This window comes from Carassius carassius, chromosome 16 (assembly GCF_963082965.1).
Source record: "Carassius carassius chromosome 16, fCarCar2.1, whole genome shotgun sequence".
Taxonomy (NCBI): domain Eukaryota; kingdom Metazoa; phylum Chordata; class Actinopteri; order Cypriniformes; family Cyprinidae; genus Carassius; species Carassius carassius.
Genome location: NC_081770.1, coordinates 6,220,612 through 6,244,727, shown reverse-complemented (window position 1 = coordinate 6,244,727; position 24,116 = coordinate 6,220,612). Strand labels below are relative to the sequence as shown.

At 38.6% G+C, this 24,116-nt stretch overlaps 1 long non-coding RNA gene and 1 pseudogene across 1 annotated transcript; both read right to left on the bottom strand.

Moving 5' to 3' along the window:
* Nucleotides 1–22,161, bottom strand: part of LOC132159317 (NACHT, LRR and PYD domains-containing protein 12-like) — a 36,325-nt pseudogene extending 14,164 nt beyond the window's left edge.
* Nucleotides 22,162–22,417: 256 nt separating this feature from the next.
* Nucleotides 22,418–23,837, bottom strand: LOC132159542 (uncharacterized). The gene is made up of 3 exons (XR_009437868.1): nucleotides 23,643–23,837; nucleotides 22,774–22,880; nucleotides 22,418–22,430 (listed from the first exon to the last, which is right to left on the bottom strand). It is a non-coding gene; the product is annotated as an uncharacterized LOC132159542 (long non-coding RNA).
* Between the last annotated feature and the right edge of the window lie 279 nt (nucleotides 23,838–24,116).

Genomic DNA, 24,116 nt, shown 5'->3' with positions numbered 1-24,116 from the left:
CCGTAGACGACCCAACTGCATGGGCTCCTCCTCCGAGGGCTGTCGGCCGGCTGAACTGGCAGAGGAGGACTCTAGGTGGCGCCACGGGGCGGGTGTTTGCCGTCGTTGGCGGCGCCGGCTAAGACGACCCTCAATGCGGAGCGCGAGACTAATGAGCCTATCCAATTCCCGCGGGAGCTCTATGGCCGCGAGTTCATCCGAAATGGCGAAATCCAACCCCTCAAGAAAACGAGCGCGCAGCGCGCTCTCATTCCAGCCGCATGCCGCAGCTAAAGTCTGGAACTGGATAGCATAGTCAGTGACGGAGCTCCTCCCCTGAGACAGTCGTGATAACTGGGCCGCCGCCTCGTCACCCTGAGCAGAGCGATCAAACAATTTGGCCATCTCTAGACTGAAATCCGCGAAAGTGGCACAACAGGGAGCCCGCGATCTCCATACGGCGATTCCCCATTCGCGGGCACGGCCCGAGAGGAGTGTAAGGACATAAGCCACCTTGGTCTCTTCATTTGCGTAACGCCGGGGCTGCAGAGAAAACACCAGCGAGCATTGGGAGAGAAACGCTTGACAGGCGTTAGGATCGCCATCGTAGACCGGCGGATTGTTGGCATGGGGTTCGGACTCGTGTGACATACTGGTGTGAGGAACGGGCCCCCGGCTCGTTGCCTCTCGCTGAAGATCGTCCACCCGTGTGAGGAGTTCGGAGACTCGGGCACTGAGAACGTCCACATCCTGCACGGTGGTGTTGAGCTGGGTGGCATGCTGCCCTAACAACACTCCCTGTTGAACGAGAGCCGAGCGAAGCGGATCAGATCCTGCTGAATCCATAATCTGGTCAGACTGTTCTGTCAGGAGAAAGCAGGCTGGATTCAGATGCGGGTAAACTCAAGGCTTTATTCGAAACAGGAGAAGAGTCACGGTTCACAGGTTACACTCGCAGTGACAGGATGAGTAGCAGATGAGTCACGTTTCACAGGTTTCACTCGCAGTGACAGGATAAGTAGCAGATGAGTCACGTTTCACTCGCAGTGACAGGATGAGTAGCAGATGAGTCACGTTTCACAGAAGTACGTATAACCGCCGGACCGGAGGGATGAACAGCTGGAAGCTACTAGGAGCTCAAGGCTTGTAAGAACAAGGGCAGAGGAATCAACTAAACACACTGGAGCCTGAGGACAAGACACGACAAGGTGAGTACAAAGAGCTGCTAGATGATCGGAGCTATTGGTATGAATAACAACAGTCTGACAATAGACAGAGAAACACAGGGAATAATAAAGGGGAAAAAATTAGAAGGACATAGAGAACAGGTGGCGAGCAATTAAGGTTAACAACGGGGAAACAAGGGAGGCGGGGAAAACAAACAGGCAGACGTGGTGAGCTGTCAAACCATCCCAACACACACACACCCACACCAAAAAGACAGGTGATTAGCCCCGAGATCCGACACTGAGAAGTTTAAAATAATTTCACATTTATTTAAACGTGCAGTATGGAATTTTTGGCCACCAGGGGTCACTCAATCAAAACAATAACATGAGACGTACTTTGATGACGTCGGGAAAGAGCGTAGGCTCATGGGAGTTGTTGTTCATTGGAACACGCGCTCTGTCGCTCCCCACATTCCTCACGGCGCTGATCCACTTGTCTGTGCGACACTTCTGTCGCGCCGCGCTCTACTATATTCCTATGGGTGACGTCACGCGACTTTGTCGCACCCGCAAAGCATTCCGGGGAGGCGGTGCTTCATTTGAAAAAGTGCTGCGCGTCAAAAAGCTGGCTGATGCCCATCTTTATGCAAATGAAGTCCGTCAAACGCGGCGCGTCTATCCAATAGAAGTAGAGCATATGGAGACGGAGGGAAGTCTCTTCGCAGGTCACATCCTACTTCAAAAATGCGCGGAAACTTTAGTTCCAGAGTACAAAATGGAGGAGAAACTGATTGTGGCTGTCGCAGGATTCCCTAATTTATATGATCCGACTTTATTGTCATATAGGGACAACGAGCTACGCAGTTCCGCATGGAGAAGGGTGGCAGAGGTCGTTGGAGTCCCTGGTGGGTTTTATGAGTTTGTATTGTGTTAAATAAAATGTTAATTGATTCATAGCAGACAGCATATGTACATCTGCAGAAACGGGTTCATATGCTAGTAGTATTTATGATAGCAGGTAACATTAGGATGGTAGGTAGAGAGATTTTGATGGACTTTTACATAAATAAATAAATACATACCTCAAATACATACCTCCACAAAACACATCACTTCCTCGAACAAATGCTTTAAATAAGCAACATTTCCCGCTTGGTCAAAACCACGCCCATTTTTGCGCGAGCCACGAGCGATCCGCGTCAATTCCGACAGGAAGTCACACCAAGAAACACGAGACAATCCGGTCAATTGTCAAAATATAGGCAATTTTCAAATTAAAATACCGCGAGTGACAAATGCAATCATATTTGTGTATCTAAACAGACTAGGAAAAAAAAAAACACAACACACACGCACATGCACACACAGAGCAACGAGAGTGGGCGGACTACAGGGCGGGTAGGAGGGGTGGGGGTTATTTACTTACCCATGTGCTCTGAATAAACAACAACTAAGCAGAAGCGCTTGTCGACCGCCGCGGAGAATACGCGTCTGGTGTGAACAGGCAGGCGCCGGACCGCGCGTGATTTTCCGTTCCGCGCCGCTTCGGCGTCCGGTGTGAACCAGGCGTCACTCATTTTAACTGAGGCCGGCGACACACTGGATGCGTGGCACAAGCATCTCAGCTGCGTGGCGTGTCAGTTTTTAATTCGGCTCCCATGTTAATAGGTTAGAGTTTGCAGACTGCCTGCGTGAGCCGCGCGGAAAACGTGTGCATGCTAGAAATAGAACCGATGCCTATTTTTCACGCGACACGCACGCGTGTTGGAAGCGTTTCCAGGCAAAATATAATAGGAAAATATGTTTATATGTAATTTTGTACACAAATACATATTAATTCATGACATTTTGATGTTTGAAAGTCTATAGGTTGACATAAATTCAGATACAAATGTAATTTAAAAAATAAATAAATAATTATCGATTTTCAAATATTGCACCTGTCGAACATAAGTCTATTTTGCCGTCAATACTGTTGACGGTGTCCTTTATCAGTAGGCTTTATATTTATGTTCAACATGAAGTATAGATATTGTTGTCATGAAGACAAGAGCCTGGTCTGTCGGCGGTCTCCCTCTATGTCACCTACAGCAGCAGCACCGCGCCACGCTTCTGGCACGCAGCAGAGACGCCACGCAGCCAGTGTGTCACCGGCCTTAGTATTTTGACAATCACGTATTTTCGAACGGAGAGATATATGAATTATCAGACCCCTATCAAATCAATATTCCATCTAGCTAGTAGTAATATATGTTAAAAAAAACACGGTTGCCTTTCGTTAATAATTATAATTAGGCTACGTTTATACTATGATATCGAACAAGATAGTGAACTGCATTTGAAGCTACTTTATCCAGCTAGATATAGAACACATGTAGATTTACATTATACTCTCCATGAGAGCTAGTCCGTCTGCGTTTTACACAAGACATCATCGTTTCACAAAATATACGGATAGATACAGTTAGCTGAATGGATGCATACCTGTTTATTAGAATGCAAGCATCTCTCTGTAGTTTCAGCTAGTCACGAAGCTCTCTCTAACTTGGAAATGCAACTCCAATATTTATCCGTGTCTCGTTTCTTCTTCGTCCCAAAACCTTCTCAGGTCATTTATTTCACCCGTACGTTTGCGCTTCACAGAACGTGCAGGCAAAGCATAATCATGATCCATAACTAAGTTATTGATTGAGGTATAAATACGAATATAAACAATATAAATATAAAATATAATAGTCTCGACCAAGGCTAGCTACTACTTTTTCTTCTTCGTCTCGTCTTTGCTTCTGTTCACCTTTGTATTTGGCGGTTCCGCAGGAAGTTAGATAAACTAGAGGGGTCAAAGTTTATATGATGCCATAGACGGGCGACAAAACGGAAATAAAGAAACGTGCCGTGTCTTCTAATTAAACTATAATTTTCTCCAGATTTTAAAGTTCGTGGAAACTGTCGGGATAATGTAAGTACACAACAAAAAAATATATATAACATAGATATAGTGATATCTGCTATTTTTAAAGCAGAAAAATTACATATTGTGCCTTTAACTGTGGTGGGTCACTTGAGTCTGGGTAAATAATGGGATAAACTTAAAATACTTACTTCAGCTTTTCCAGTCTACACTGTACATTTTCAAACAGAGTCAAGATGATCTTCATTCCTGGGTTTCCTAGTTTATTCTCACTCAGATCCAGCTCTGTCAGATTTGAAGGGTTTGAATTTAGAGCTGCAGCCAGAACATGACAACCTCCTTCTGTGATACAGTTGTTCTTCAGACTGCATAAAGAGAAAACACTTCAGTTTTAACCTGAATATTTACTAGTATGTTTTAGCTGACAGTTGACAAATACTGGTGATGGTGATGATGTTACCAAAGTCAAAAATTAAAGAAATGTTTTCAATCAGCAATCTCTTATACAAAACACACAAAAAACATCCAGCGGCAAGAATTAAAAAATGTCCTTGTAACACTGAAAAAATATGTCAATTTGTTGAGTTTACAGTGTTTATGCTGCAGTAGAGCAGCGATCTGATTCACTCGTGCAGAATATTGAGATCCAGTAATCTGTCTACTCATCGTGCCTAGATCTAGACTTAAAAAAAAAAACATTTAAACACTTAAACATTTGCATTCAGAAATGCCTCCAATATAGTGACAAGACCTCCCATTATAAATCATGTGAATGTATAATGTCCTCACCTGAAATAGTGGAAAAAGAAAGCAGTACCAACTGAGAAGACATTCTGTGCACTCACTAAACAGATCAGTGCGCTCTTTTTAAACATGTTTTCTGCACAGAGCATGGTTTGCAGAATCCTGCAGCAAAGCAAGATCAGTCATGACACTAAAGCTACATTTCAAATGACTTCCCAGATGCACGCAAAAAAAGGCATACCTTATTATTTTTCTCTTGTTTTAGTTTAAATAATCAAGATGCATTTACTATATAAGCAAAAATATATTTAGTCTTGTTTCCTGGGGGGATAAACAAGACTAAATATCTTATCTAACTTGAACTATTAATTTATAAATGTAGTATTTGCAATTAAAGGACACAGGAAAGACGCAGCAGCACTTTCTTTTTGTAGTATAGCCATTCTAGCACTAGATTCTCTGCTGAAGCATGCTCAGAGTTGAGCTTATATTTACACCAATTCCTATGTTAAAGTACAAGTTGGAAGATCCCACACTTTGCATGAGACTGTTCTTACGCACTCGTTACACACACATCTGTGAATATGCACTGTTGATAAATGAGGACACTGGAATGTGGAGTTTATGCTGGAATTAAAGCCTGCAAATTTTCAAAATTTAAATTAACAAAACACTACAAAATTTACCTCAGTATCTCTAATTTGCAGTTTATATTCTCCAGGCCAGTGCAGAGCAGCTTCACTCCTGAATCCTGCAGATTATTATTGTTCATGTTCAGCTCTTTCAGATTGGTATCTGATCCAAGAACTGAAGCCAGAGCTGGACAACTTTTGTCTGTTAAGCCACAATCATTTAACCTACAAGAGAAATAAATCAAATCACAGAGTTAGATACATGTAACACATTCATTAAATACAAAAAATAAATGTATACCAATACACTGCATATATATTAGAATTGTATTGATTCAAATTGATTCAAATAAAACTTAATAAAATATGTAAATGAATAATAGGCTTATATCATTAATGGCAATGAGTTATATATTTAAACGTGCTGCTCTATTATCTGGATGAGTGTCTTGAGGTGGAGAATCTGGAGGTTAATAATTTATCCATTGAGGTTATGCAAGAGTACATCTCCTTTATAGCAGAAGTTGTAGAAATATAACTGAATATTGTGTATAAACAACTAGGGAACAATGTGTTTTATAATAACATGATGTGCTTCTTCTGTAGCTAACTAAACAGCTTGTTTTGCTGAAAAGAGATATTTTTACATAAAACCCATGTAAATCTAATAAAACAGCATTGTACTGCAATGGACTGCAGTTTTTAAAGAAAAAAAAGTTCAAGAAATTGTTTTGACTTTACCCTAAAAGAGATATATACTTATAACTAGGGGTTATAACCATACGTTATAGTATCGCAATGTTTTCCGCAGCAATACAGATCTTTTAGTATACTATTTGGTAGAATTATAAAATCAATTTCTTCACAATCAACTAGATGCTAGGGTTGAGTTTTTTTTCCTGGTGAAGTCAGCTGGGTCACCTTCTGAAATAAAGATGACGGGATCGCTGAAAGTTATCAGATGGAGATGTGTAGTGAGGCAAATGGTGGTCACACCAGATACTGACTGGTTTTCGGACACCCCCCTCGAACCATCAATACAGTAAAACTGCACATTTTAGAGTGGCCTTTTATAGTGGCCAGCCTAAAGCCTCTTTCACACTGAACATTGGACCCAGTAAATTGCCGGTTACCCTTCTGTGTGAACGCAAACACGTCCCGGGATTGATCCAGGGTTAGGGACCTAGTAACATTGACGGGTTCAGTCCCGGAACGAGCTCTGTTTGAACAAAAGTCAGAACTAATGCCGTAAAGGGTGTGTCGTAGTGATGACGCATGATATCACGTGACTCTTTTACCAGGTGTTTTAAAGGCAGATCAATGTTCGCTACTAAAAAAATTTGCAAATTGTAATGAAGCAGAGATCAGTTAGTTCCTCACTTTGTGCGCTGAAGCGGAGATCGTTCGCCATCTTAAGTGAAAGTTAACCTGCCTAGCGTTTTCGACTCGTACATTACACATCACACCGTGATGTCACATGTCTTTACGGGACCTTTAGGGGTTGTGTGTGAACGCATGCACATATTCCAGGTAATCACTGGTAGTGTGAAAGTGCAAAATCCAGCAACCCGGAAACAATTGCCGGGACACATTACCTGTGTATTTGCCGGAATCATAGTGTTAAAGGGGCTAAAGGCTAATCACGCTGTCAAATCAGCATCTTGATATGCCACACCTGTGAGGAGGATGGATTATCTCAGAAAATAGAAAGAGAAGTGCTCACTAACACAGATTAAGACAGATTTGTGGACAATATTTGAGAGAAAAAGGTCTTTTGTGTACATAGAAAAAGTCTTAGATCTTTGAATTCAACTCATGAAAAATCGGGGCGAAAACAAAAGTGTTGCATTTATAATTTTGTTCAGTGTAGGTATGCACCGACATCTGCAAATTATCGAAGAGAAAAATTGCAAAAAATCTTGCTCCTGTTTGCAGTAGCGCTACTGTGCTCTAACATAGTATATCTGTACGCTGTGATCTGATAATAGTAACTTTCTAGGACTATAATTATTTATAGTCCAAAAAAATTTAAATTAATAAATCCAACAACTTATAACTGATTCTGTTACATTGAAGTGGATAAAAAAGTATTTATTGATAACTGATTCTGTTACATTGAAGTGGATAAAAAAGTATTTATTGATATTTAATATTAAGGTAACAGTTTACAATAAGGTTCAATTAATGTTTAACACAAACAAACAATGAACAATACATTACACGTATTTATTAGTCTTACTTAAATTTAGTTAATGAGAATACAGTTGTTCATTGTTAGTTCATGTTTATTAAGAGTGCATTAACTGTTAACTAGCACAACTGTTGATTTTAATAATGAAATTAATATGAAAGGGTTATTTCAGGCAAAAATGAAAATTATAAAATAACAAAAATTACGACTTCACACTGTAAGTCAACAGTCACAGCAGTCGCGCTCACAATAGAGCCGGAAGAGAAGACGATGCTGAATAAAGTCATAATTTTTGTTATTTTTGGACCAAAACCTGTTTTCGATGCTTCAACAAATTTGACCCTATGATGTAACATGGACTTTCATGATGTTTTATTACCTTTCTGGACACCTTTCTGGACATTTATACATTTTCAATGGAGGCAATTTCTCATTTTTGGCTGAACTAACCCTTGAATTAAGATTAATAAATTCTTAGATTGCAAACTAAAGTATGTAACCTTGTGAACCTTATTGTAATGTTACCAATATTAATATAAATTCTGTCCAGGTTTATTGTGCTATTTTCAGGAAAAGTGTGGTTATTTTATTAGTTTGTGTTTTTTTTTTATTCAGTATCATTAAAATTGAGTTAAATTTAAACAGTCTTACAAAATAAATGTCTATTATTTCATAAATTAATAAATAATCATTACAAAGCATTTTTGTTTTTCAGCCAAGTGCATCCAGAATTTTCGGTTTCCGTTTCTGCCCAGAATTTTCATTTCGGTGCATCCCTAGATGTAAGACTACACGTTTAATTTAATTTAAATTTAACAGTAATTTACTTTCAAGAACTGACATATCGTAAGTGTAAGGACATAAGCCACCTTGGTCTCTTCATTTGCGTAACGCCGGGGCTGCAGAGAAAACACCAGCGAGCATTGGGAGAGAAACGCTTGACAGGCGTTAGGATCGCCATCGTAGACCGGCGGATTGTTGGCATGGGGTTCGGACTCGTGTGACATACTGGTGTGAGGAACGGGCCCCCGGCTCGTTGCCTCTCGCTGAAGATCGTCCACCCGTGTGAGGAGTTCGGAGACTCGGGCACTGAGAACGTCCACATCCTGCACGGTGGTGTTGAGCTGGGTGGCATGCTGCCCTAACAACACTCCCTGTTGAACGAGAGCCGAGCGAAGCGGATCAGATCCTGCTGAATCCATAATCTGGTCAGACTGTTCTGTCAGGAGAAAGCAGGCTGGATTCAGATGCGGGTAAACTCAAGGCTTTATTCGAAACAGGAGAAGAGTCACGGTTCACAGGTTACACTCGCAGTGACAGGATGAGTAGCAGATGAGTCACGTTTCACAGGTTTCACTCGCAGTGACAGGATAAGTAGCAGATGAGTCACGTTTCACTCGCAGTGACAGGATGAGTAGCAGATGAGTCACGTTTCACAGAAGTACGTATAACCGCCGGACCGGAGGGATGAACAGCTGGAAGCTACTAGGAGCTCAAGGCTTGTAAGAACAAGGGCAGAGGAATCAACTAAACACACTGGAGCCTGAGGACAAGACACGACAAGGTGAGTACAAAGAGCTGCTAGATGATCGGAGCTATTGGTATGAATAACAACAGTCTGACAATAGACAGAGAAACACAGGGAATAATAAAGGGGAAAAAATTAGAAGGACATAGAGAACAGGTGGCGAGCAATTAAGGTTAACAACGGGGAAACAAGGGAGGCGGGGAAAACAAACAGGCAGACGTGGTGAGCTGTCAAACCATCCCAACACACACACACCCACACCAAAAAGACAGGTGATTAGCCCCGAGATCCGACACTGAGAAGTTTAAAATAATTTCACATTTATTTAAACGTGCAGTATGGAATTTTTGGCCACCAGGGGTCACTCAATCAAAACAATAACATGAGACGTACTTTGATGACGTCGGGAAAGAGCGTAGGCTCATGGGAGTTGTTGTTCATTGGAACACGCGCTCTGTCGCTCCCCACATTCCTCACGGCGCTGATCCACTTGTCTGTGCGACACTTCTGTCGCGCCGCGCTCTACTATATTCCTATGGGTGACGTCACGCGACTTTGTCGCACCCGCAAAGCATTCCGGGGAGGCGGTGCTTCATTTGAAAAAGTGCTGCGCGTCAAAAAGCTGGCTGATGCCCATCTTTATGCAAATGAAGTCCGTCAAACGCGGCGCGTCTATCCAATAGAAGTAGAGCATATGGAGACGGAGGGAAGTCTCTTCGCAGGTCACATCCTACTTCAAAAATGCGCGGAAACTTTAGTTCCAGAGTACAAAATGGAGGAGAAACTGATTGTGGCTGTCGCAGGATTCCCTAATTTATATGATCCGACTTTATTGTCATATAGGGACAACGAGCTACGCAGTTCCGCATGGAGAAGGGTGGCAGAGGTCGTTGGAGTCCCTGGTGGGTTTTATGAGTTTGTATTGTGTTAAATAAAATGTTAATTGATTCATAGCAGACAGCATATGTACATCTGCAGAAACGGGTTCATATGCTAGTAGTATTTATGATAGCAGGTAACATTAGGATGGTAGGTAGAGAGATTTTGATGGACTTTTACATAAATAAATAAATACATACCTCAAATACATACCTCCACAAAACACATCACTTCCTCGAACAAATGCTTTAAATAAGCAACATTTCCCGCTTGGTCAAAACCACGCCCATTTTTGCGCGAGCCACGAGCGATCCGCGTCAATTCCGACAGGAAGTCACACCAAGAAACACGAGACAATCCGGTCAATTGTCAAAATATAGGCAATTTTCAAATTAAAATACCGCGAGTGACAAATGCAATCATATTTGTGTATCTAAACAGACTAGGAAAAAAAAAAACACAACACACACGCACATGCACACACAGAGCAACGAGAGTGGGCGGACTACAGGGCGGGTAGGAGGGGTGGGGGTTATTTACTTACCCATGTGCTCTGAATAAACAACAACTAAGCAGAAGCGCTTGTCGACCGCCGCGGAGAATACGCGTCTGGTGTGAACAGGCAGGCGCCGGACCGCGCGTGATTTTCCGTTCCGCGCCGCTTCGGCGTCCGGTGTGAACCAGGCGTCACTCATTTTAACTGAGGCCGGCGACACACTGGATGCGTGGCACAAGCATCTCAGCTGCGTGGCGTGTCAGTTTTTAATTCGGCTCCCATGTTAATAGGTTAGAGTTTGCAGACTGCCTGCGTGAGCCGCGCGGAAAACGTGTGCATGCTAGAAATAGAACCGATGCCTATTTTTCACGCGACACGCACGCGTGTTGGAAGCGTTTCCAGGCAAAATATAATAGGAAAATATGTTTATATGTAATTTTGTACACAAATACATATTAATTCATGACATTTTGATGTTTGAAAGTCTATAGGTTGACATAAATTCAGATACAAATGTAATTTAAAAAATAAATAAATAATTATCGATTTTCAAATATTGCACCTGTCGAACATAAGTCTATTTTGCCGTCAATACTGTTGACGGTGTCCTTTATCAGTAGGCTTTATATTTATGTTCAACATGAAGTATAGATATTGTTGTCATGAAGACAAGAGCCTGGTCTGTCGGCGGTCTCCCTCTATGTCACCTACAGCAGCAGCACCGCGCCACGCTTCTGGCACGCAGCAGAGACGCCACGCAGCCAGTGTGTCACCGGCCTTAGTATTTTGACAATCACGTATTTTCGAACGGAGAGATATATGAATTATCAGACCCCTATCAAATCAATATTCCATCTAGCTAGTAGTAATATATGTTAAAAAAAACACGGTTGCCTTTCGTTAATAATTATAATTAGGCTACGTTTATACTATGATATCGAACAAGATAGTGAACTGCATTTGAAGCTACTTTATCCAGCTAGATATAGAACACATGTAGATTTACATTATACTCTCCATGAGAGCTAGTCCGTCTGCGTTTTACACAAGACATCATCGTTTCACAAAATATACGGATAGATACAGTTAGCTGAATGGATGCATACCTGTTTATTAGAATGCAAGCATCTCTCTGTAGTTTCAGCTAGTCACGAAGCTCTCTCTAACTTGGAAATGCAACTCCAATATTTATCCGTGTCTCGTTTCTTCTTCGTCCCAAAACCTTCTCAGGTCATTTATTTCACCCGTACGTTTGCGCTTCACAGAACGTGCAGGCAAAGCATAATCATGATCCATAACTAAGTTATTGATTGAGGTATAAATACGAATATAAACAATATAAATATAAAATATAATAGTCTCGACCAAGGCTAGCTACTACTTTTTCTTCTTCGTCTCGTCTTTGCTTCTGTTCACCTTTGTATTTGGCGGTTCCGCAGGAAGTTAGATAAACTAGAGGGGTCAAAGTTTATATGATGCCATAGACGGGCGACAAAACGGAAATAAAGAAACGTGCCGTGTCTTCTAATTAAACTATAATTTTCTCCAGATTTTAAAGTTCGTGGAAACTGTCGGGATAATGTAAGTACACAACAAAAAAATATATATAACATAGATATAGTGATATCTGCTATTTTTAAAGCAGAAAAATTACATATTGTGCCTTTAACTGTGGTGGGTCACTTGAGTCTGGGTAAATAATGGGATAAACTTAAAATACTTACTTCAGCTTTTCCAGTCTACACTGTACATTTTCAAACAGAGTCAAGATGATCTTCATTCCTGGGTTTCCTAGTTTATTCTCACTCAGATCCAGCTCTGTCAGATTTGAAGGGTTTGAATTTAGAGCTGCAGCCAGAACATGACAACCTCCTTCTGTGATACAGTTGTTCTTCAGACTGCATAAAGAGAAAACACTTCAGTTTTAACCTGAATATTTACTAGTATGTTTTAGCTGACAGTTGACAAATACTGGTGATGGTGATGATGTTACCAAAGTCAAAAATTAAAGAAATGTTTTCAATCAGCAATCTCTTATACAAAACACACAAAAAACATCCAGCGGCAAGAATTAAAAAATGTCCTTGTAACACTGAAAAAATATGTCAATTTGTTGAGTTTACAGTGTTTATGCTGCAGTAGAGCAGCGATCTGATTCACTCGTGCAGAATATTGAGATCCAGTAATCTGTCTACTCATCGTGCCTAGATCTAGACTTAAAAAAAAAAACATTTAAACACTTAAACATTTGCATTCAGAAATGCCTCCAATATAGTGACAAGACCTCCCATTATAAATCATGTGAATGTATAATGTCCTCACCTGAAATAGTGGAAAAAGAAAGCAGTACCAACTGAGAAGACATTCTGTGCACTCACTAAACAGATCAGTGCGCTCTTTTTAAACATGTTTTCTGCACAGAGCATGGTTTGCAGAATCCTGCAGCAAAGCAAGATCAGTCATGACACTAAAGCTACATTTCAAATGACTTCCCAGATGCACGCAAAAAAAGGCATACCTTATTATTTTTCTCTTGTTTTAGTTTAAATAATCAAGATGCATTTACTATATAAGCAAAAATATATTTAGTCTTGTTTCCTGGGGGGATAAACAAGACTAAATATCTTATCTAACTTGAACTATTAATTTATAAATGTAGTATTTGCAATTAAAGGACACAGGAAAGACGCAGCAGCACTTTCTTTTTGTAGTATAGCCATTCTAGCACTAGATTCTCTGCTGAAGCATGCTCAGAGTTGAGCTTATATTTACACCAATTCCTATGTTAAAGTACAAGTTGGAAGATCCCACACTTTGCATGAGACTGTTCTTACGCACTCGTTACACACACATCTGTGAATATGCACTGTTGATAAATGAGGACACTGGAATGTGGAGTTTATGCTGGAATTAAAGCCTGCAAATTTTCAAAATTTAAATTAACAAAACACTACAAAATTTACCTCAGTATCTCTAATTTGCAGTTTATATTCTCCAGGCCAGTGCAGAGCAGCTTCACTCCTGAATCCTGCAGATTATTATTGTTCATGTTCAGCTCTTTCAGATTGGTATCTGATCCAAGAACTGAAGCCAGAGCTGGACAACTTTTGTCTGTTAAGCCACAATCATTTAACCTACAAGAGAAATAAATCAAATCACAGAGTTAGATACATGTAACACATTCATTAAATACAAAAAATAAATGTATACCAATACACTGCATATATATTAGAATTGTATTGATTCAAATTGATTCAAATAAAACTTAATAAAATATGTAAATGAATAATAGGCTTATATCATTAATGGCAATGAGTTATATATTTAAACGTGCTGCTCTATTATCTGGATGAGTGTCTTGAGGTGGAGAATCTGGAGGTTAATAATTTATCCATTGAGGTTATGCAAGAGTACATCTCCTTTATAGCAGAAGTTGTAGAAATATAACTGAATATTGTGTATAAACAACTAGGGAACAATGTGTTTTATAATAACATGATGTGCTTCTTCTGTAGCTAACTAAACAGCTTGTTTTGCTGAAAAGAGATATTTTTACATAAAACCCATGTAAATCTAATAAAACAGCATTGTACTGCAATGGACTGCAGTTTTTAAAGAAAAAAAAGTTCAAGAAATTGTTTTGACTTTACCCTAAAAGAGATATATACTTATAACTAGGGGTTATAACCATACGTTATAGTATCGCAATGTTTTCCGCAGCAATACAGATCTTTTAGTATACTATTTGGTAGAATTATAAAATCAATTTCTTCACAATCAACTAGATGCTAGGGTTGAGTTTTTTTTCCTGGTGAAGTCAGCTGGGTCACCTTCTGAAATAAAGATGACGGGATCGCTGAAAGTTATCAGATGGAGATGTGTAGTGAGGCAAATGGTGGTCACACCAGATACTGACTGGTTTTCGGACACCCCCCTCGAACCATCAATACAGTAAAACTGCACATTTTAGAGTGGCCTTTTATAGTGGCCAGCCTAAAGCCTCTTTCACACTGAACATTGGACCCAGTAAATTGCCGGTTACCCTTCTGTGTGAACGCAAACACGTCCCGGGATTGATCCAGGGTTAGGGACCTAGTAACATTGACGGGTTCAGTCCCGGAACGAGCTCTGTTTGAACAAAAGTCAGAACTAATGCCGTAAAGGGTGTGTCGTAGTGATGACGCATGATATCACGTGACTCTTTTACCAGGTGTTTTAAAGGCAGATCAATGTTCGCTACTAAAAAAATTTGCAAATTGTAATGAAGCAGAGATCAGTTAGTTCCTCACTTTGTGCGCTGAAGCGGAGATCGTTCGCCATCTTAAGTGAAAGTTAACCTGCCTAGCGTTTTCGACTCGTACATTACACATCACACCGTGATGTCACATGTCTTTACGGGACCTTTAGGGGTTGTGTGTGAACGCATGCACATATTCCAGGTAATCACTGGTAGTGTGAAAGTGCAAAATCCAGCAACCCGGAAACAATTGCCGGGACACATTACCTGTGTATTTGCCGGAATCATAGTGTTAAAGGGGCTAAAGGCTAATCACGCTGTCAAATCAGCATCTTGATATGCCACACCTGTGAGGAGGATGGATTATCTCAGAAAATAGAAAGAGAAGTGCTCACTAACACAGATTAAGACAGATTTGTGGACAATATTTGAGAGAAAAAGGTCTTTTGTGTACATAGAAAAAGTCTTAGATCTTTGAATTCAACTCATGAAAAATCGGGGCGAAAACAAAAGTGTTGCATTTATAATTTTGTTCAGTGTAGGTATGCACCGACATCTGCAAATTATCGAAGAGAAAAATTGCAAAAAATCTTGCTCCTGTTTGCAGTAGCGCTACTGTGCTCTAACATAGTATATCTGTACGCTGTGATCTGATAATAGTAACTTTCTAGGACTATAATTATTTATAGTCCAAAAAAATTTAAATTAATAAATCCAACAACTTATAACTGATTCTGTTACATTGAAGTGGATAAAAAAGTATTTATTGATAACTGATTCTGTTACATTGAAGTGGATAAAAAAGTATTTATTGATATTTAATATTAAGGTAACAGTTTACAATAAGGTTCAATTAATGTTTAACACAAACAAACAATGAACAATACATTACACGTATTTATTAGTCTTACTTAAATTTAGTTAATGAGAATACAGTTGTTCATTGTTAGTTCATGTTTATTAAGAGTGCATTAACTGTTAACTAGCACAACTGTTGATTTTAATAATGAAATTAATATGAAAGGGTTATTTCAGGCAAAAATGAAAATTATAAAATAACAAAAATTACGACTTCACACTGTAAGTCAACAGTCACAGCAGTCGCGCTCACAATAGAGCCGGAAGAGAAGACGATGCTGAATAAAGTCATAATTTTTGTTATTTTTGGACCAAAACCTGTTTTCGATGCTTCAACAAATTTGACCCTATGATGTAACATGGACTTTCATGATGTTTTATTACCTTTCTGGACACCTTTCTGGACATTTATACATTTTCAATGGAGGCAATTTCTCATTTTTGGCTGAACTAACCCTTGAATTAAGATTAATAAATTCTTAGATTGCAAACTAAAGTATGTAACCTTGTGAACCTTATTGTAATGTTACCAATATTAATATAAATTCTGTCCAGGTTTATTGTGCTATTTTCAGGAAAAGTGTGGTTATTTTATTAGTTTGTGTTTTTTTTTTATTCAGTATCATTAAAATTGAGTTAAATTTAAACAGTCTTACAAAATAAATGTCTATTATTTCATAAATTAATAAATAATCATTACAAAGCATTTTTGTTTTTCAGCCAAGTGCATCCAGAATTTTCGGTTTCCGTTTCTGCCCAGAATTTTCATTTCGGTGCATCCCTAGATGTAAGACTACACGTTTAATTTAATTTAAATTTAACAGTAATTTACTTTCAAGAACTGACATATCACAATATAAATATCGCAATATAATCTCAGAATATCTCAATATATTGACACAAGTATCGTTATAATATCGTATCGTGAGGCCTCTGGTGATTCCCACCCCTACTTATAACTGGTGTATGGTTAATTATCCCCATAAATTGTGGTGTCCAAGCCTGCTATGTATCAATGTAGATTCATGTAATTTTAAGATGAGAACAAAACATGACAAGATATATTAAATAACTTACAGAGCTCTTTTGCAGGTTTTGATGACCGCTGATAATCTAATGAGACACTCGTCTGATTTCTTGAATTTCTGAAGCTCAAACTCCTCCAGCTCCTCCTCTGATGTCAACAACACAAAGACCAAAGCAGACCACTGGGCAGGTGAAAGATCAGCAGATGAGAGACTTCCTTTGCTAAGGTGGGTCTGAATGTCTTTCACCAGAGTTTGGTCGTTCAGTTCATTCAGACAGTAGAACAGATTGATGGATCTCTCTGGAGACAGATTAGACTCTAATTTCTGCTTGATGTACTGAACTATTTCCTCTTTGCTCTGCTCATTTCTATTTTTCTGTGTCAACAGACCCTGTAAGAGTCTCTGATTGGACTGGAGTGACAAACCAAGGAGGAGTCGAAGAAAAAGATCCAGGTGTCCATTATCACTCTCTAGCGCCTTGTCCACTGCAGTCTTGAGCAAATCAATCATGGTTTTTTTGGATTGTCCAAGAAGGACCTGAAGGAAATTTTTGTTTTTCTGTTCTGTAGAGTCTTGATCAAACACATATTTCTTCTTTATGTCTAGAAACAGATGTGCATAAAGGGCTGCAATAAACTCTTGAATGCTTAAGTGAACGAAGCAGTACATGGTACCAAGAGTGATCCCTGTTTCCTCCTTAAAGATCTGGGTACACATGCCTGAGTACACTGATGCCTTATAGACGTCAATACCACAGGCTTCCAGATCTGTGTCATAGAAGATCACATTGTTTCTTTCCAGCTGATCAAACGCCAGTTTCCCCAGTGAAAAGATGGCATCTTTATCCCAGGAAACATCTGGTGTATGTTCTCCATCATACTTTCGTCTGCTCTGCTGGATCTGAAATCTGAGGAAGTGTGTGTACATTTGTGTCAGAGTCTTAGGAGTGTCTTCAGTATTTGACTCCTGCAGTGTTTTGGAGACATCATCAGCCTGATTGTTTTTCACAACATTATTTCTTTTCTCCTCTAAAATGTTCTGGAGAACAGTGGCTGAAATCCAGCAGAAGACTGGGATGTGGCACATGATAAAGAGACTCTTTGATTGTTTAACATGATCAATGATTTCTTTGGCCTGATTCTCATCCGTGAATCTTTTTCTGAAGTACTCCTCCTTTTGTGCATCATTGAATCCTCGTATCTCTGTCAGCCGGTCGATACAGTCAGGAGGAATATTACTGGCAGCTGCTGGTCTGCTGGTGATCCAGATCAGAGCAGAAGGAAGCAGATTTCCCTTGATGAGGTTCGTCAGGAGAACATCCAGAGAGGCTGGTGATGAAACATCAGACCACGTCTCATTATCCTTAAAGTTTACAGGAAGTCGACATTCATCCAATCCATCAAGAATGAACAAGACTTTGAATTGATTTCTTCTTGTAAGGTTCAGTCCTTCTGTCTCTGGGAAAAACTGAGTTATAAGGCCCATCAAACTTAGTTTTTCTTTCTCCTTTAAGTTCATCTCTCAAAATGGAAGAGGAAATATGAAGCTGATATCTTGATTTTCTTTTCCTTCGGCCCAATCCAGAACAAACTTCTGCACAGAGACTGATTTTCCGATGCCAGCAACTCCTTTTGTCAGTACAGTTCTGATCTGCTTGTCTTGTTCAGGTGCTTCAAACAAATGTTTGCACTCAACCTGTATCTCCTGTGATTCATGACGTCTGGAAGCAACTTCAATCTGTCTCACCTCATGTTCAGTATTGACCTGTTCACTACAACCCTGAGTGATATAGAGATCTGTGTAGATGTTCTTCAGAAGTGTAGAGTCACCTTGCTTTGCAATTCCTTCAAACACACATTGATACTTCTTCTTTAGGCTACACTTTAGCTGATGAATGAAGACCAGCTCATATAAACACAGAAATAAAAGATTGTTTAGTTTATGGGTTTATGTTCAGAACAGAATGTGGAAGTATAAAGGAATTATTATAATAATTATAATAAAATTATTAATTGACAGCACTGGAGTTTCTTACCTTCTAGAGTATCAGCAGCTTCATCTTGCTTCATCTCTCTCAGGAAGTAGAGCGTGAGATCAAGAGCTGCTTCTTTCATACTGCATCTGTTCTCATTAAAGTCCTTCACAAAGTATTGCATGTCCTCTTTTTGTAATATTTTCTTAAACTTTTCCAGTTCTTTCTTTAGAAATTTGATTATTTTGCTCTCAAGATCCTACAAAGAAAGACAAAAATGAATGAGAGAAAAATCATCTCATTAGGTCAAAATTATTTATTTATTAATGAAAAATATTCATTAAAAATAAAGTTGAGACAAACTTTAATTAGCTGTAAATATTAATAAAAATAGGTTTTTGTTATTATTTTATAGGTTCTTAAAAATAACAATTAGAAATAAAAGTTGTCACACTCTTATTCAATAACATATTTGTTTATTTTAATTATTATATGTTCTTGAAAATGTGTTTTATTACCTGGAAGATCTGCAGGAGACTGTCTGTATAATTCTTGTGTTTCCTGTGAGACTGTAAATCTGGATCTAATGTTTCACACTGAAGCCTGAGAGTAAATAAAATAAATCAAAATACTGCATTTTTAGGGAATATATATATATATATATATATATATATATATATATATATATATTAGGGCTGCAACTAACGATTATTTTGATAATCGATTAATCTGTCGATTATTTTTACGATTAATCGGTTTATGTACTTATATTTTAGTTTTTTCCATTTTTTCCCCAAGTAAATTATTAATAAATGGTCTTTATCATTCAGCATAGATTTAAGAGATTTTAACCATTTTGCACTGTCATATCCTCATCAAAAATATACCTGGAGTTGTTTTATTGTGTTAGTAATCCTTTGTCGAACTCTTCTGCAATCAAAACACTGACCCATACTCTAGCAAATTTCACAAGGAGATTTCAAATAATTTTTTCACCATGGCAGTCCTTAGAGCTCCTAAAGTAGTTTAACATCCTGAACAAAGCTTATTAAGGAATCTTTCAGAACATATTTTCACGAAGAATAAGGATAAAACAGAATAAAATTGCAGTGCATTGTATTTTATTATTTACTGGGAAACAGCTTTATAGCTTTTGCTGTGAAATTGTAAACAATCCTTCAAAAAAAGTGCCAATGGCATGAAACCTGAATGGAACTCACAATTTAAAGTAAAATCCATCAGAAGGTTGTCCAGAAAAAAAATAGGACACACACAAAAAACCTGCTGTGTGAAAAAGAGCAGTGAATACTTAGAAAAAAAAGTGCATTTGAAATATCTACATTTACCTCTCTCATTCAGTCATAATTAGGCTGCACGACTGAATTTTGAACTGGTAAACGACAAACTGATCACAGAACATGTTTGTAAAGCTTTAAATGTTAACTGTTAAAAAGCAATGTTATCAGCTTTTACGACTAAACATTTGCAAACAACATTGTACTGGAGAATCTGCACAAATGAAAGTCTTAGGGGCCGTTCACAAATCGCGCCTAAAAACGCGTGGAAAACGCTAGGCGCACCGCTTTCTCGGGAAAGGATGAAGCTGATTGGTTAGTTCTTGTCACATGACCCGCGGCGCGGTTGCGGCATTCTGAAAAGTTTAAATGTTTTTAACTCGATGCGGTGCGGTGTTGGAAATAACGAACTTGAGCGCGCAAAAGACGCGATATGTGAACGTCCCCTTAAACAGTGCAGTAGTGCAGAGTTTACAGGTTACTCTTCTTTTTTAAAGGCTCAATGTAAAGTACTCCCACATCACGCTGAATGCTGCAGACATATAGACATTAGAGTTGTGACGTTCGCGAACGAACCGATTCTTTTGAACGGCTCATAAACATGAACGATGGGAGCCGAGTCGCGGCTGGAGGGGAGCCGTTCTTTCTGTCGTTCTTTTTTCCTATGCGTATTTCACACAGATGCAAACAAATGAGCTCCTCCGCGAGACAGAACAGTTATAGGGGGAGGGGCGCACCCAGCGCAGGCCAACCCTTTATAGCGTGATGATATTAGTTATTAGTTGTGCATGTTCATTGCAGCCCACTTTCTTATTGTTCATTGACTTGAAGGGGCTGATGTCCTATTTGCAAAGTTTACAGTAGTAATAGTATGTAGTATGTAGACATTTCCATTTTATTTATTCTAATTTTATCTACTTTAAATATTTTTTGTTTTCTATCAAAATGTTCTTGTGTGATAATGTTCTTGTGTGAAAGTGTTTGTAGTAAAAGCTGTTTTGCACAGAAATTCATTGCAGCTGGCTTTGTTTTTGATGTTTATTTGAGTAGGTATTGTATGACTAACATAAGTCAACGTAGCTTTACACACACACACACACTTTGTACTAAAGGTAAATCCAAAATAGTGATGTCACTGTCTAAGCAGAGGGATTTGTGCAACCCTATGGAATATAGTCCACACATGACAAATGAGGTAATAATCAATATTTCAGAATAATTCAAACTCAGATATTGGTGTGTGATATCTGAGTTTTAATTATTTGACTACAAATCTCACCTCGTCATTCCTCCCAGTGATTATTTCCAGGATAAACTGAGATGCCCCCAAGCTGGCTTCTTAAAACTGACTAAATATTAAAAAAGAGCCAAAAGAGCCGTTCTTTTGAACGGCTCTTTGAAAGGAACGGATCGCGAAGATCCGGATCCCCTCAAAGAGCCATAAATCCCATCACTAATAGACATCATATGATGTCTATGGCTGCAGAGACGCTGCTCGGGAAGCACGTGACATAAAACAAGGCCAGCTATTGGCTATTCGCTATTTCTCCTGTTGTACTGGCTGAGTAAAACCTCCGGTGGCTCATTACTGCCACACTTTGGTCACCGCAGATTTGAAATATGCACGAAATGAGCCGCTTACGGCAAATAAAAGTAATTTAGCAACGAATCGATGACTAAATTAGTTGACAACTATTTTAATAATCGATTTTAATCGATTAAATCGATTCGTTGTTTCAGCTCTAATATATATATATATATATATATATATATATATATATATATATATATATATATATATATATATATATATATGACCAAAGTATATTTTAAACATTTTAGCAAAGAGAAAAACAATAAATAAGTGATACATTTATGGACTACAAGTAGTTTTATGATAATTATTCACTGATACACTTTCTGACACAGTCTATGTTTAAAGAAAAATAAGAAACAGATCAAATACCGTTTGGTTCGTGATGTTGTTTCTTCACTGAAGTTTGGTCCGTCTTCCTTTGACTCGTCACTCTTCACAGACACAGAGCTGGACACAAGTGAGTCTGATCTTACACTAATGACACAAAGAACAAAACACTTTACTACAGGAGCTCCTTCAGTCTCATTTAAAGAGCTTCACTGTTGAGGATGGTAATGAAGCACAGTATAGACATGCATTTGTTCATCTATGACTATGGATAGATGGAAAGACATATTCATTTTTGGCTGCATGATCTATTTTCATGGTTAATTTATCCCACCTTGTATCTGCTTGTGTGATTGTGTTACTGGAAAGAAGCTCCAGATTGAGTTCAATAATGAGGAAATCTGTGATTTATTGTTTCATTTCATTCATTTCTGTCATAAGCATCTTAGTGGAGAAATAAGCCAACACAACATTATAATGTCAAAGATAGTAAATACCTTTTGATAGATGTTGTTTTCTCACTGAAGTCTGGTCCGTCACCCTTTGACCAGTCACTCTTCACAGACACATGTGAGTCTGATCTTACACTAATGACACAAAGAGAGAAGAGAAACTTTTCTACAGGAGGTTCATCTGTGTTTTATATTGACACACATTCTCTCTAGTCCTTCACAGAAACATCTGCAGAGTTTTAAAGATAGCAGTCATTCTTGTTTAAAGACTCACATTTTCAATTCTGAGATATTTAACATCTATTGGGTATTTTTAAAATATCAATATTATTTTTAGTTAGTAAGTTATAAAGCTCTGACATTTTGCAAATAATTTGTAAATATAAAACAGAGTTTGTTAAGGTTGTGTTTTTTCCAGCAATCCTCTGAAAGTGCAGCAGTGTTTAAAATGATTGTCTGAAAACAGACTCGGTCTTACCTCTGTTTCTGTGAGAGACTCATCTTTCCTCTCTTCTCTGACATACTGCAGCTAAACTGTCATTAATCAGCACTGGCTTGAGACAACAATCTGCTGTTCAGTGTGACCTGGAGATGATGAGGTTAATGAGATCAAGAAATATGTTCAGATAGCAGCAACAGCAACAAAAACACTATATAAAATAAAGTGAGTAACAAACTAATGCACTGGTCTTATTCGGTTGTTAAGTGGTCAACTCGCTTCACTTGAGAATATGACCTCAGCAGCCGTTTATAAGCACTGTTTATTCATATTTAACATTTAAGATAACCCTTCTCAAACTCACGGTGTACACTACAGTCTCCGTGCTCACAGCGTCCCAAACACAAATAATTTTATATTTATTTATTTATATTTTCATTGTCTGGTTATCTGTGATTTCGTTATGCTGTTAAAGGTTATAATTATATTTTTATGGTAGTATTATAATCACATTGTGAGTGTATATTAGCACCTTTTGTTGTTTTCTCGTGATATCTTATTAGACGCGGAAGCGGTGACGTCACACTCGGACTGAGAAATGTCTGGTTAAAAAACACTTTCGATTTCACATCACAAAAACAACAGCATAACACAGAAGCGGAAACACGAAAAACACTTTCAGAAACAGATGCGTGTTCAATAACCTCTGTTTAAAAACACACTTGCGGTCTTGTCCGCTATAAAAGAGAATTTATAAGTATTTAAAACGCTCATTTTTTTCTGTGCTTTGGGCCTGTCGCTTTTCACCTATTATTTCGCATATCTCTGAGACGGATTGGATTAAATATACAAAAACAATGTCCGCGAGTTTTACAATTAGTAGAGTCTGTGCTAAAGTTATAACCTACCTGTACAAATGTTTTTTAGGACATAAAATGGATCAAATCCAGCGAGCAACGCTTTCTCTCTTGCTATCTGCGTAGTGTTCTCGCTGCAGTCTAGTGCTGGGAATGTGGGAATGTGGAGGCGTAGGGAATCAGAGTCGAATCCAAAGGAATCGATTCCATCAAGGGGAATAATCGAGTCCCTGATTCAGAGCCTTTTTTTTCAGTTCAAATCAAATCAAATCAAATATTATCAATGGGTGTCTCTCAAACGGAAGGCTGCACACATTAAAATTCACGAAAATAAACTGAAAGAAAACGAGTCGGCTCTGATCATCTGAATTTTAGGATGCATCTTTCTGCTTGAGGAGCACCATTCACCTCATCAGGCTCCATAAAAGACGTTATTACCCAGCAAATACAACAACGGTTTAAAAACCTTTTTTTTTCACGTTGTGAAAATAACATGATAACAGTCCTTCATAGAAATCAGACGAG